Genomic DNA, 14,443 nt, shown 5'->3' on the forward strand with positions numbered 1-14,443 from the left:
CCGCGATCAGGCATCTTATCCCCTATCCTTTGGATAGGGGATAAGATGTCTTGGCGCCGGAGTACCCCTTTAAAGCGCCCGCTTTAAATCATTGATCTGCAGCCGCTTCTGTGGGGCCAGGGGGGCGCTCTGGGAGGAAATAGCAGATAACTTATACCGGTGTATCGGTATAATTTATCGGCTATCAGCCTCAAAGTTCACTGATTATCGGTATCGGCCCTAAAAAATCAATATCGGTTGATCCCTAGTTCACATTCACAGGAGTTATAATAGCAGCCTTGTCTTCACCCCTCAGCGCAGTGTCAAGTCACTTTCTCATGCTTGAAAAAAGTTCCAATGTGGCCGTATGGTTTCTTACTGCTTGGTGTTTGTTTACTTAGACCACTGGGGCCCTGGGTTCAAATTCTAATAAGGACAACATCTGCAAACAGTCTGTAGGTTCTCCTCATACTCAATGCGATTTTCTTAAAGGAATACTCCGGCTTACTAAAATGTAGCCCCTATCCAAAGGATAGGGGATGTGTCCGATCGCTGACCCCCTCCCCCATGAACTCCTGCATGGCACAAAAGAGCTATGTTAACCGCAGCACTAAGGTAGTGGTCAACACCCCCCTCCATGCATCTCTATAGGAGAGCTGGAGATACAGCGTTCATGTATCTCCAGCTCTCCCATAAAGATGGTGTGTTGACCACTACTTAGTGCTGCGGTCAACATAGCTCTTTTCATGTAGAGATCCGGGTCACCATGTAGGATATCGCGGGCCCACGATCGGACGCTTATCCTCTATCCACCTAACAGAGTACTCCTTTAAGGTTTGGAGTGCTGTTTTTATCACTCATTTTATGTATTCTCTGTCAGATTCCCCTCAACTAATACTTATTTATATTTGTCCAGATTCACACATATACACTGAAAGATCACAGCATTAGAAACACCTACGCAGTAATGGATTGGTCCACCTTTTGGGTGAATCTTCCAGGGTATGAGCATCCACCATACTGAACTTATGCCCACTGCAGCAGTTCTATCAGTTGGTACACATTTATCGGAGAAGTGGGAACAGATCTCACAGCCCCTTCCAGCATATCCCAAACACCTTCCAGAAAACTTTGATGGAGTCTAGTGCATTTCTGAGCCAGGGCAGTGTGGAGAATTCATTGTGAGGTTCCTCCAACTACTCTGAAGTGATCGGAGCCTGATGACATAGAGCATTGTCCTGCTGAAAGGTGCCACTATGGTAGAGGAAGAACAACTTAAGATATGGGTCAAGATGGTCAGCAAACAGATCCCTATGGCATTCACCATTTAAGGAATTGGTATGATGACCAACAGTCATAAGACATGCTTGGAAAACACCACCACTAGTCTGTTGAACCCCAATGGTGTACCCACAGAATATTGTTTCTTGCTGTTTGTCAGACATAGACCCAGCCATCTGTATGTTTTAGCAGGAAATTATGAACTTTTGCCCTGTGTCCAAAGTCCATTGATGTATTAACTTGGCTCATGCATAGCGTTGTTTGCATTGATGCTGGGACTTTAGGGCACTCTTGTCCGTCTTTTGCTATTTACCTCCAATTAACACAAGGTACATCTCATGGGTATTGTGGAACTTTGTCTTAGACTGGGTTAACACCACGTTTTTGCAATACAGTTCCCGTATCAGGTTTTTGATGAAAAACGGATTCATCAAAACTGGACTAAATGGTATGAAAATGTGTGTACAAAATTTAACCCATATACGGTTGAAAACCATTTACAGTTTGAAAAAATGATGTCCGGTTGCATCAGTTTTTTAAGAAAAAAAAGTATACGTTTTTAACTTTGCACTCCATTATGAATAAAGTTTCACTTGTTTAATTGAAATTCCAAGAAAAAAAACTTTTGGCGTGCACAGCGCATGTGCAAATTAAAAAACTGTATGGTGCAGACCGGATGGAACCGTACGCACATACAGTTCTGTACAGTACCAATCTGTATACGGTTTTTCACCCGGACCAAAATCCGTAGTAGGTTACGGTTTTGGGTACGGGAAAAAAACGTACAAAACCGTACAGGATGCAAGACCGACACAACCGGATGCACTGTTTGGCATACGGTTTTCAATGGAGAGTCAATGCATACAGTTTTCAATATGGTTCCATACGGTTTTCAAATTGAAAACGTATATGGGAACTGTATTGGTGGTGTGAACCCAGCCTTACTTTCCTGCTGTCGTACTGTTGGGTCAGTTTGTGGTGTACATCATTGCTGAGATGCCAAATGTGCCTCCCGACACTCGGCTTTTGGATCAATCATTTGTGGTCTGCCACTGTATGATTTCCTGTCTCTCCATGGTCCATCCATCCTGTCTCTCCATGGTCCATCCATCCTGTCTCTCCATGGTCCATTTCATGTCTCTCCATGGTCCATCCAGTCTTGGTACACTGTTGATACTGTCGTTCATGAACAGCAATTACGGTACAGGGGTACGTACAGGGGTACGCCGGTGCTTAAACATCTTATCCTCTATCGAAAGGATAGGGGATAAGATGCCTGATCGCGGGAGTCCCGCAGCTGGGGACCCCCGGGATCATGCATGCGGCACCCTGTTTGTAATCAGTCCCCGGAGCGTGTTCGCTCCGGGACTGACTACCGGCGACCGCAGGGCCGGCGGCGCGTGACGTCACGCCTCCGCCCCCGTGGGACGTCACGCTCCGCCCCTCAATGCAAGCCTACGGGAGGGGGTGTGATAGCTATCACGCCCCCTCCCGTAGGCTTGCATTGAGGGGGAGTCGTGACATCACACGCTGCCTGCCCTGCGGTCGACCATAATCAGACCCGGAGCGAACACGCTCCGGGTCTGATTACAAATGGGGTGCCACGTGCATGATCCCGGGGGTCCCCAGCTGCGGGACTCCCGCGATCAGGCATCTTATCCCCTATCCTTTGGATAGGGGATAAGATGTTTAAGCACCGGAGTACCCCTTTAAATTTCAGCAGCTATTTCAAAAATACTTGCACCACACTTCTGGGCTCCAACAATCTGCCTACGGTCAAAGACCCTCAAGTCACTGTGTTTACCCATACCTGGCATATGGTTTCTGCTCTGTAGAGAAGTTAACACATTATCTGAGAGCGGATTGATGCAACCACCACATGGTATCACGTTACTTTTTACACAATATCAGGTGTCAAATGCTCCTAATGCAGTGATTGTATAAGGTGTAAATGGTAGCCTACTGTCATTGGTCTGTGGGAGGAAGCATTTGTGGGTTGGGTGATGGGGTTATTGCAGCATACTTACATAGCTGTACAAACTGGTCATTCCCAGTATGGTCCTGCATAACTAGTACAGGCCAAAAAAAAAAACATCTCTTGTGAAAAGTAGTCATACCTGTAGAACTGCAAAGTGACACAAGGAAGAGCCAAGCTGATGACAGAACAATGGGATGTTTGATTATATAAGTCTATAGATAATCCAGTGTTTTACTCTTTGACCCTGGAAAAGTTCTCAACCATAGTGTTCCCTAAATGTCACAGGCAGGCACGGGGATAGAGAAAGCATCTCCATAGTGTGATGGGCCCACCAAACAGCACATCAATTCTCTACTTCCTTGACGCCTGTGTGTTAGGGCCTGTCCCATCACAATTTAGTGCTCTGTTGTACGCAACCTGTCAAAATCGTCAGTAGACATATATGTGCACGGCTATGACTGGAACGTAGTCAGTCCAAACAACGCATGTGAGGGACATGACCAAAATGTAGTCAGTAGCTGATTTTCTAGCTGAGTTAGCAGATTGCTGACATATACAGTAGAATTAAGATGTGAAGGGAGCCCATACACAGGATATTTACCTGAATTGTTATTCATTGAACTCTTCATCTGTTGTATAGATACCTCAGCAACTCTACCGGTATGCCCACTGCATTTCTACATGCAAGATTGCGGGAGAACAGAATGATAGCAACACTTTAAACAATAGAGGTAATCTCTGATAACTGTAAATCCTTGAGTCATACTCTTTGGTCGCGTTGTAAACAATTCTGGTGAGATATTTCTTCATGATATCTAGTTCTGGGAAAACTGGATGACACCTAGGAATTTTGGCATTAAAGCTCCTGCAGCTCTTGTACCCAAACTTTCCAATAACTCAGGGAGTTAGTGAGCCCTAACTGTCCCTACAACCGCTGTCCCTTCCTATTGCCCATCCACCCTAAACGATGGATCAACAACCAAGAGAACGGACCCTATACTGTGCTAAAGTGCATGGGTGTAAGAGTAAAAAAAAACAGACAAAACTGCATGTTGGGAAATAAGTCAGGAACATAACGGGAATACTACAAAGCTACAAACAGATATACCAGGCAGGATATAGCATACTAACAAACAGGATCAAGATTAACGGCAGATATGATGATATGAACAAGACTAGATATGAAGATAAGTTTACAGCAGACAAAACCAGGAGATGCAGGGGATGAACAGGTTAACTGAATGTCAGAAAACTAAGCAGGAGGGTCAGGAAAACAAGACCACTGTTCACACTGGACGCAGAACAAGGAACACACTAGACACTCCAATCATGGAGAGACAACAATAATAAAGCCAAATAGGCTCATAGCTAGCGGGCACACTCCACTGTCACGATGCCGGCTGGCAGGTAGTGGATCCTCTGTGCCAGAGAGGGATTGGCGTGGACCGTGCTAGTGGATCGGTTCTAAGTCACTACTGGTTTTCACCAGAGCCCGCCGCAAAGCGGGATGGTCTTGCTGCGGCGGTAGTGACCAGGTCGTATCCACTAGCAACGGCTCAACCTCTCTGGCTGCTGAAGATAGGCGCGGTACAAGGGAGTAGACAGAAGCAAGGTCGGACGTAGCAGAAGGTCGGGGCAGGCAGCAAGGATCGTAGTCAGGGGCAACGGCAGGAGGTCTGGAACACAGGCTAGGAACATACAAGGAAACGCTTTCACTGGCACGATGGCAACAAGATCCGGCAAGGAAGTGCAGGGGAAGTGAGGTGATATAGGGAAGTGCACAGGTGATAACACTAATTGGAACCACTGCGCCAATCAGCGGCGCAGTGGCCCTTTAAATCGCAAAGACCCGGCGCGCGCGCGCCCTAGGGAGCGGGGCCGCGCGCGCCGGGACAGGACTGACGGAGAGCGAGTCAGGTACGGGAGCCGGGGTGCGCATCGCGAGCGGGCGCTACCCGCATCGCGAATCGCATCCCGGCTGGAGGCGGTATCGCAGCGCCCCGGGTCAGTGGATCTGACCGGAGCGCTGCAGTGAGGAGAGTGTAGCGAGCGCTCCGGGGAGGAGCGGGGACCCGGAGCGCTTGGCGTAACAGTACCCCCCCCCTTGGGTCTCCCCCTCTTCTTAGAGCCTGAGAACCTGAGGAGCAGACTTTTGTCTAGGATGTTGTCCTCAGGTTCCCAGGATCTCTCTTCTGGACCACAACCCTCCCAATCCACTAAAAAAAAGGTTTTCCCTCTGACCTTTTTAGATGCCAGAATCTCTTTGACGGAGAAGATGTCCGAGGAGCCGGAAACAGGAGTGGGAGGAACAGATTTGGGAGAGAAACGGTTAATGATAAGTGGTTTAAGAAGAGAAACGTGAAAGGCATTAGGAATACGAAGAGAAGGAGGAAGAAGAAGTTTGTAAGAGACAGGATTAATCTGGCACAAAATTTTGAAAGGACCAAGATAGCGTGGTCCCAACTTATAGCTAGGGACACGGAAGCGGACATATTTAGCGGAGAGCCATACCTTGTCTCCAGGGGAAAAAATGGGAGGAGCTCTTCTTTTCTTATCCGCGAACTTCTTCATGCGTGATGAAGCCTGTAAGAGAGAATTTTGGGTCTCTCTCCATATGATGGAAAGATCACGAGAAATTTCATCCACAGCGGGCAGACCAGAGGGCAAGGGGGTAGGGAGGGGGGGAAGAGGGTGACGGCCGTACACCACGAAAAATGGGGATTTGGAGGAAGATTCAGAGACTCTGAAGTTATACGAGAATTCGGCCCATGGTAGAAGATCTGCCCAGTCATCCTGGCGGGAGGAAACAAAATGTCGTAAATAATCACCCAAGACCTGGTTAATTCTTTCTACTTGTCCATTGGATTGAGGATGATATGCAGAAGAAAAATTTAATTTAATCTTGAGTTGTTTACAGAGAGCCCTCCAGAATTTAGACACGAATTGGACGCCTCTATCCGAGACGATCTGCGTGGGCAACCCGTGAAGACGAAAAATGTGTACAAAAAATTGTTTAGCCAACTGAGGCGCTGAAGGAAGACCAGGAAGAGGGATGAAATGTGCCATTTTGGAGAATCGATCAACGACCACCCAAATAACAGTGTTGCCATGGGATGGGGGTAAGTCAGTAATAAAATCCATACCAATCAGAGACCAAGGCTGTTCGGGGACAGGCAGAGGATGAAGAAAACCAGCGGGCTTCTGGCGAGGAGTCTTATCCCGGGCACAGATAGTGCAGGCTCGCACAAAGTCCACAACATCCGTCTCCAGAGTCGGCCACCAATAGTAGCGAGAGATGAGTTGCACAGATTTCTTGATGCCCGCATGACCTGCGAGATGGGAAGAGTGGCCCCATTTGAGGATTCCGAGGCGTTGGCGTGGAGAAACAAAGGTCTTTCCTGGAGGAGTTTGCCTGATGGAGGCTGGAGAAGTGGAAATCAGGCAGTCAGGAGGAATGATGTGTTGCGGAGAGAGTTCAACTTCAGAAGCATCCGAGGAACGAGAGAGAGCATCGGCCCTAATGTTCTTATCGGCAGGCCGAAAGTGAATTTCAAAATTAAATCGGGCAAAGAACAGAGACCACCTGGCCTGGCGAGGATTCAGCCGTTGGGCAGACTGGAGGTAGGAGAGGTTCTTGTGATCGGTGTAAATAATAACTGGAAATCTTGATCCCTCCAGCAGATGCCTCCATTCCTCAAGTGCTAATTTAATGGCTAGAAGCTCTCGATCCCCGATGGAGTAGTTTCTCTCCGCCGGAGAGAAGGTCCTAGAAAAAAAACCACAAGTAACAGCATGCCCGGAAGAATTTTTTTGTAGAAGGACAGCTCCAGCTCCCACAGAGGAGGCATCAACCTCCAATAGGAAGGGTTTAGATGGGTCAGGTCTGGAGAGCACGGGAGCCGAAGAAAAGGCAGACTTGAGCCGTTTAAAGGCGTCTTCCGCTTGAGGAGGCCAAGACTTGGGATCGGCATTTTTTTTGGTTAAAGCCACGATAGGAGCCACAACGGTAGAAAAATGTGGAATAAATTGTCTGTAATAATTGGCGAACCCCAAAAAACGTTGGATAGCACGGAGTCCGGAGGGGCGTGGCCAATCTAAGACGGCAGAGAGTTTGTCTGGATCCATTTGTAGTCCCTGGCCAGAGACCAAGTATCCTAGGAAAGGAAGAGATTGGCATTCAAACAGACATTTCTCTATTTTGGCATAGAGTTGATTGTCACGAAGTCTCTGAAGAACCATACGGACATGCTGGCGGTGTTCTTCTAGATTGGCAGAAAAAATCAGGATATCGTCCAGATATACAACAACACAGGAGTATAAAAGATCACGAAAAATTTCATTAACAAAGTCTTGGAAGACGGCAGGGGCGTTGCACAGGCCAAAGGGCATGACCAGATACTCAAAGTGTCCATCTCTGGTGTTAAATGCCGTTTTCCATTCATCCCCCTCTCTGATGCGGATGAGATTATAAGCACCTCTTAAGTCCAGTTTGGTAAAGATGTGGGCACCTTGGAGGCGATCAAAGAGTTCAGAGATGAGAGGTAGGGGGTAGCGGTTCTTAACCGTGATTTTATTAAGACCGCGGTAGTCAATGCAAGGGCGTAGAGAGCCATCTTTTTTGGACACAAAGAAAAATCCGGCTCCGGCAGGAGAGGAGGATTTACGGATAAAGCCCTTTTTTAAATTTTCCTGGACGTATTCAGACATGGCAAGAGTCTCTGGGGCGGACAGAGGATAAATTCTGCCCCGGGGTGGAGTAGTGCCCGGGAGGAGGTCGATAGGACAATCATAAGGCCTGTGAGGAGGTAGAGTCTCAGCTTGTTTTTTGCAAAAAACATCCGCAAAGTCCATATAGGCCTTAGGGAGACCGGTTACGGGAGGAACCACAGAGTCACGGCAAGGGTTACTGGGAACCGGTTTTAGGCAGTCCTTGGAACAAGAGGGCCCCCAACTCTTGATCTCCCCAGTGGACCAATCCAGGGTTGGGGAGTGAAGTTGAAGCCAGGGAAGTCCAAGGAGAATTTCAGAAGTGCAATTGGGAAGGACCAAAAGTTCAATCCTCTCGTGATGAGGTCCGATGTGCATTAGAAGGGGCTCCGTGCGGAAACGTATGGTACAGTCCAATCTTTCATTGTTTACACAATTGATGTAGAGGGGTCTGGCGAGACTGGTCACCGGGATGTTGAACCTGTTGACGAGAGAGGCCAAAATAAAATTTCCTGCAGATCCGGAGTCCAAGAAGGCCACAGCAGAGAAGGAGAAGGCAGATGCAGACATCCGCACAGGCACAGTAAGACGTGGAGAAGCAGAGTAGACATCAAGGACTGTCTCACCTTTGTGCGGAGTCAGCGTACGTCTTTCCAGGCGGGGAGGACGGATAGGACAATCCTTCAGGAAGTGTTCGGTACTAGCACAGTACAGGCAGAGATTCTCCATGCGGCGTCGTGTCCTCTCTTGAGGTGTCAGGCGAGACCGGTCGACCTGCATAGCCTCCACGGCGGGAGGCACAGGAACAGATTGCAGGGGACCAGAGGAGAGAGGAGCCGGGGAGAAGAAACGCCTCGTGCGAACAGAGTCCATATCCTGGCGGAGCTCCTGACGCCTTTCGGAAAAACGCATGTCAATGCGAGTGGCTAGGTGAATGAGTTCATGTAGATTAGCAGGGATTTCTCGTGCGGCCAGAACATCTTTAATGTTGCTGGATAGGCCTTTTTTAAAGGTCGCGCAGAGGGCCTCATTATTCCAGGATAATTCTGAAGCAAGAGTACGGAATTGTACGGCATACTCGCCAACGGAAGAATTACCCTGGACCAGGTTCAACAGGGCAGTCTCAGCAGAAGAGGCTCGGGCAGGTTCCTCAAAGACACTTCGAATTTCCGAGAAGAAGGAGTGTACAGAGGTAGTGACGGGGTCATTGCGGTCCCAGAGCGGTGTGGCCCAAGACAGGGCTTTTCCAGACAGAAGGCTGACTACGAAAGCCACCTTAGAACTTTCAGTGGGAAACTGGTCCGACATCATCTCCAGGTGCAGGGAACATTGGGAAAGAAAGCCACGGCAAAACTTAGAGTCCCCATCAAATTTATCCGGCAAGGATAGTCGTAGACCAGAAGCGGCCACTCGCTGCGGAGGAGATGCAGGAGCTGGCGGAGGAGATGATTGCTGAAGCTGTGGTAGTAACTGCTGAAGCATAACGGTCAGTTGAGACAGCTGTTGGCCTTGTTGCGCTATCTGTTGCGACTGCTGGGCGACCACCGTGGTGAGGTCAGCGACAACTGGCAGAGGAACTTCAGCGGGATCCATGGCCGGATCTACTGTCACGATGCCGGCTGGCAGGTAGTGGATCCTCTGTGCCAGAGAGGGATTGGCGTGGACCGTGCTAGTGGATCGGTTCTAAGTCACTACTGGTTTTCACCAGAGCCCGCCGCAAAGCGGGATGGTCTTGCTGCGGCGGTAGTGACCAGGTCGTATCCACTAGCAACGGCTCAACCTCTCTGGCTGCTGAAGATAGGCGTGGTACAAGGGAGTAGACAGAAGCAAGGTCGGACGTAGCAGAAGGTCGGGGCAGGCAGCAAGGATCGTAGTCAGGGGCAACGGCAGGAGGTCTGGAACACAGGCTAGGAACATACAAGGAAACGCTTTCACTGGCACGATGGCAACAAGATCCGGCAAGGAAGTGCAGGGGAAGTGAGGTGATATAGGGAAGTGCACAGGTGATAACACTAATTGGAACCACTGCGCCAATCAGCGGCGCAGTGGCCCTTTAAATCGCAAAGACCCGGCGCGCGCGCGCCCTAGGGAGCGGGGCCGCGCGCGCCGGGACAGGACTGACGGAGAGCGAGTCAGGTACGGGAGCCGGGGTGCGCATCGCGAGCGGGCGCTACCCGCATCGCGAATCGCATCCCGGCTGGAGGCGGTATCGCAGCGCCCCGGGTCAGTGGATCTGACCGGAGCGCTGCAGTGAGGAGAGTGTAGCGAGCGCTCCGGGGAGGAGCGGGGACCCGGAGCGCTTGGCGTAACATCCACTTAGTGATCAGGATACTAGCCTAGGAGGAAACAAAAATCCTAATACATCTAAACATGGGTACAGACACAAAACTAACTCACACCTAGATAGACGGATTAGCACAAGGCTCAGAACAGGATTCTATCCTAGGTGATCTAGGATCAAACAAGGTCAAAACAGGACTGACAAACGCACAGTGAACACGGACTAGGCAACACAAAGCAGAATGAACAATACAAGAATATTAAAACCCAACAAAGGTACCAAAACAAGGCAAGCTAAAATCTAGGTATCAAACAGGACAGATAACTATGGTTAAAACTCAGGATACATGTGCTCAGACAGACATAGTGAACATAATGCAAACGTCAGAGTAACAGGTGTAATTACCCGCCAAGAGCAGCACCTGAAGAGGCCTGATATATTTTCCCAGTGCTGAAGGGTTAACGCTTCCCAAACCAGGGAGAATAAACACAGAAATGGTTCAGACACAAACCTAGTGTTTGAACAGAACCCAAAGCAGAAAAATGCAAAATACAGACAAACGGGCATTACACAAACATCCCCTGTTCCCAAATTGCTACATACTGCAGATTTGCTTGTGAGTGGTTTTGGTAAACTAAATAACAACCCCCACAGCATCGGTAATGTCAGTTTTCTAAGATACAGATATAACTAAGAAAAGCTGAAGTTCTGATAACATCGTTGAAGAGGATGACCAAAGGACTTTTCTTTACTATCTTTAGGAGTTGACCCCCCCAGGGCAATTTCTATCCTTAAGCCCGAATACAGAGGGGCCCTTATTTTTCAAAAATTTCTATCAGCCACAACAGAGAGCTATTGCATCCCTTTGTACGTGGAGGGCTTGGCACAACCATGGACTATACGATTACCCCATTTTAATGGGCATCATCTACCTGAGCCTGGGTGGAAAACCCCTATTACTACTACAAACAATAAGCAATTATGACAAAAAAATCGTCATTGCCATTCATGACTATATCAACATGCATGTGTTTATCTGTATTGTGTAAATAGGGGGACATTTATCAAGGTATGTAGAGCCTTTTTTTGCGTACAAAATTTGCACAAAAAGTCACACATGCGCCTAAGCACTTATTTGTGCGACTTTTGTGAGTAAGCAACAAACAGCCTTACCTAAGCAAATTTCAGTTTTCACTTTGCAGTGGTCCGGTATTTATGATATGCGAAAGTCCTGCATAGGAAAAAAAGTCTGTTCCAGGTCTGCGATTTTTTTGTTTTGCTTATGTGCTCCAAATTTATCAACCCCCTGTGATAGTATGATAAATATGCCGCACATAAGAAAAACTAAAGCAAAAAAAAAATGACTTCAGAACTTGCTTACCAACGCAACAATGATAAATGTCCCCCATAGTCTTTATGCTGTTATATCATATACAAGTGCCTGACAGTCAATCTTTTCTATGGTCATAGAAATGCTGCATGGATCTGCAAGGCTTATGAAGAAACCGCAAGCCGCTGTGGTAAGGGCTATTGATTGACCTCATCCATTGCTCTCTATTCATCACATATATAAAATACAGATGAGAATGATCAATACTTTTGAATTTATGTGAATAAACTTCTCCTGGGTATATTTGCAGCATGTCAGCTATGGCTAAATGAAAATTAATCCACAGTGACCGACAGAAAATCCATATTCACATATACTGTCAATGTGAGTGTGCACGTGAAAATATAAACCAAGGTAAACATTACATTTCAGCTGGGAATTTACATGAAATACTTATAATTTGTAAAAGGCCATATCATTGGATATATATAATACTGCCTCTTTTGAACACACAAGCCTCCTTCATATACCCCACTTCTAAACTATTGAATTTGGGTCTTTCATTCAGTCACATCACCACTGGTATATAAAATGAAGTTACAGAGCAGAATCGCTTAGGCCGAGACGCATAGGGCATATAGGTGACCAATTTACTGCTGACTTATGACTAACTTCATGTGGCATTAAAATAAGCATAAAAACTGTGCCCCATTGGGAGCTTCATTGCATGGGCTTCTATGACCAAGCATGTCTAACATCACCAAGCACAATGCCAAACATTGAGAGGTATAAAGTTCACCGCAAATAGACCGGTGAAGGGAAATCTTAATACTTTAGCATTTTGGGCAATTGTATTCATCAGACTTGGTGGGCACAGGAAGGCCTTTATCTGTTTCAGCATAACTGTGAGGTGTGGAAAACCTTGACTGGCCCCTTGAAATGAACAAGAACAGAGATTGCAAACCAGGTCCTCTCATCCAACACCAGTGTCTACAAATGTTCTGTTGGAAAAATGGGCAGAGATTCCCACAGACACCTCCAAAATCTTGAATAAAGTCTTTACAGAAGAGTGAAAGCTGTTATAACTGCAGTGGGGGACAAACTCCATATACATGTTTATGGATTTAGCTGTCCACAAATCTCTCATAGACGTAGGTGACCCAATCCTTTTGTCCTTATAATGTATGTTCAGTCCACCTGTTGTGATTCTCTTTAATTTCTTATGGGAACTGTGTTATGTCTGGTGGTATCAGTTGTTATTCCAGATGTCTCCCTACACACGGCAGAGAAGTATTGCAAATTGTTTTGTTCAGCTAAGATGCTAAATCTCTGCAAAATTTCATCAGGTGTTCAGACATAAAACCACTTGCCGGATACACCTGATATGTGAAAAGCTAAATGAAATAGATGTTCACAGGGCACTGATATCACAGTAATGCAAATGCAAACAAACACAAAATATACTTCAGCCCTGCAAGTGCTAAAGTATATACAGTCACTGATAGCAATAATTATAAAAGGCCTTGTTCTCATCTGCAACATTCTTATTTTTATGTGTCTGTATAGGAGCAAAACAATGAAATTAAGGGCAATGTACATCCCTTACATGGCAGACACTAATGGCCCTTGATGGGCCCCATTGACTTCATTGGAGTCAACTGGATTTCCATCATAGTGTTCAGTATCTTACTGGACAAAACAGCGCTGCATGCAATAGAGACCCCTAACCTCTGATACAGATGTGAGCACAGCCATAACTGCATCACTGATATATGTACTATATTTACATGAGATTCTTTGTGCACATTTTGATCAAATTGTCCTGACAAGGTGATTTTTCCCCAGGCATCCCTACATTAAGCAGAAACAGGCTTACTGCTGGGCCTATGCCTACAAAATACTGTAATTTGGGAGCCCAGCATAGTGCCTCATGCAGATGGTAAAGCAGCAGCATTTCTCTAAATTGGTTCAAAATTTTAATTTTAAGTGGTTTCACTTGGACTACATGAGACATAGTTGGCTTTGTAACCCAAAAAGACCATACACCTTCACTGCCATATGGCTGACAGCTATCTTACTTAACGGGTACCTCTCATCAAATAAAGTTTTGATATATTTTAGATTAATGAATGTTGAATAACTTTCCAATAGCATGTTAATGAAAAAAATACTTCTTTCTATTGTATTTTTCCTGATCAGTCCTGTCAGCAAGCATTTCTGACTCATGCTGGAGTCCTAAACACTCAGAGCTGCCAGCCTGCTTTGTTCACAGCCAAACAGGCTGTGAACAAAGCAGGCTGGCAGCTCTGAGTGTTCTCCTTTGTGAACAAAGCAGACTGGCAGCTCGTAGTGTTTAGGACTCCAGCATGAGTCTGAAATGCTTGCTGCCAGGACTGGTAGGGAGACCCCTAGTGGTCATTTCTTCAAAGTGGAAAATTAAATAGAAAGAAGCATATTTTTTAATAACATGCAATTGTAAAGTTATTCTGCATACATTAATCTATAATATATGAAAAGTTTTTTTTGATGAGAGGTACCCTTTAACCTCCTCATACACATGAATGTTCAGCATGACCAAACATTCATGTGTTGTCAATGGAGAGAGGTGGGGTAAGCTGCAGCCGGACAGCTCTGGAGTTGGCTTTTCTGTCTGAGAACAATGTTTGAGCAGTTGAAATCCAACATGCTCAACCATTCTCTCCCCTGACATCATCTATCGAGGGAGAGTTGAGAGCCCTAATACACTTTAGACAGTCGGCCAATTCCACAGAAGTCAGCGGGTTTGGCCAACTTTTGACAAAAATATATGGAGACCTTTAGGCTAGAGCTATAGTCCACCATCATTGTTTTAACTTCAGCAGCAGCAACACAAGATACATTGGCAGGA

General features: G+C 46.6%; 1 long non-coding RNA gene across 1 annotated transcript in view; it reads left to right on the top strand.

Moving 5' to 3' along the window:
• LOC130276598 (uncharacterized) overlaps window positions 1-11,859 on the top strand; it is a 17,450-nt gene extending 5,591 nt beyond the window's left edge. Inside the window, exons 2-3 of the long non-coding RNA XR_008845183.1 lie at window positions 3,879-3,969; window positions 11,697-11,859. This is a non-coding gene — a long non-coding RNA (uncharacterized LOC130276598). The remainder of the gene's footprint in view (window positions 1-3,878; window positions 3,970-11,696) is intronic.
• The last annotated feature ends 2,584 nt before the right edge of the window (window positions 11,860-14,443 follow it).

This window comes from Hyla sarda, chromosome 6 (assembly GCF_029499605.1).
Source record: "Hyla sarda isolate aHylSar1 chromosome 6, aHylSar1.hap1, whole genome shotgun sequence".
Taxonomy (NCBI): domain Eukaryota; kingdom Metazoa; phylum Chordata; class Amphibia; order Anura; family Hylidae; genus Hyla; species Hyla sarda.